This window comes from Phyllostomus discolor, chromosome 1 (genome assembly GCF_004126475.2).
Source record: "Phyllostomus discolor isolate MPI-MPIP mPhyDis1 chromosome 1, mPhyDis1.pri.v3, whole genome shotgun sequence".
Lineage (NCBI taxonomy): Eukaryota > Metazoa > Chordata > Mammalia > Chiroptera > Phyllostomidae > Phyllostomus > Phyllostomus discolor.
The window spans coordinates 119,027,088-119,027,921 of record NC_040903.2 but is presented as its reverse complement, the minus strand read 5'-3'; the positions used below and the strand labels follow the sequence as shown (position 1 = coordinate 119,027,921).

The 834-nt window shown below is 41.8% G+C and overlaps 1 non-coding gene across 1 annotated transcript; it reads left to right on the top strand.

The window, feature by feature from the left end:
* The first annotated feature begins 241 nt into the window (after positions 1–241).
* Positions 242–349, top strand: LOC114493548. The gene has a single exon (XR_003684185.1). It is a non-coding gene; the product is annotated as a U6 spliceosomal RNA (small nuclear RNA).
* The last annotated feature ends 485 nt before the right edge of the window (positions 350–834 follow it).

Genomic DNA, 834 nt, shown 5'->3' with positions numbered 1-834 from the left:
TATGAGAGATTTCTATCCTCGGAGTTCAATTGCAATCCAACTGGCTTGTAGCAACTGGCATGTCCACCAACACTTCATGTGGGTAGGCACCAGACTGTTAACTCTAATTGCCATAGGAAGGGTCTGCCTGCTTGATTACCTCTCCTTAATAACACCAGTAATAATTCTCGAAGCTCGGGGGCTTTATAAAGAGCAAAAGGAATTGGCTAAGGATTGAATGCAGACCAAAGAATCAACTGTAGTGCTCGCTTCGGCAGCACATATACTAAAAATCGGAACGATGCAGAGAAGATTAGCATGGCCCCTGCGCAAGGATGACATGCAAATTCATGAAGCGTTCCATATTTTTGGGCCCAAACGGAAGAACAGATCCAAGCTCCAGAGCAAATACAACTAAGCGACTAAGAGATAGCCAACCTATCAGATGCACAGTTCAAAGCACTGGTGATCAGGATGCTCACAGAATTGGTTGAATCTGGTCACAAATTAGATGAAAAACTGAAGGCTACACTAAGTGAAATGAAGAAAAATTCACAGAGAACCAATAGTGATGGGAAGAAAACTGGGACTCAAATCAATGGAGTGGACCAGAGGAAAGAAAGAAACAACCAAATAGAAAGGAATGAAGAAATAAAAATTCAGAAAAATGAGGAGAGGCTTAGGAACCTCCAGGACATCATTAAATGTTCCAATATCCAAATTATAGGGATACCAGAAGGAGAAGAGGAAGAGCATCTAGTGGAAAAGTTATTTGAACAAATAATAAAGGAGAACTTCCCCAATCTGGCAAAGGAAATGGACTTCCAGGAAGTCGAGGAAGCTCAGAGAGTCCCA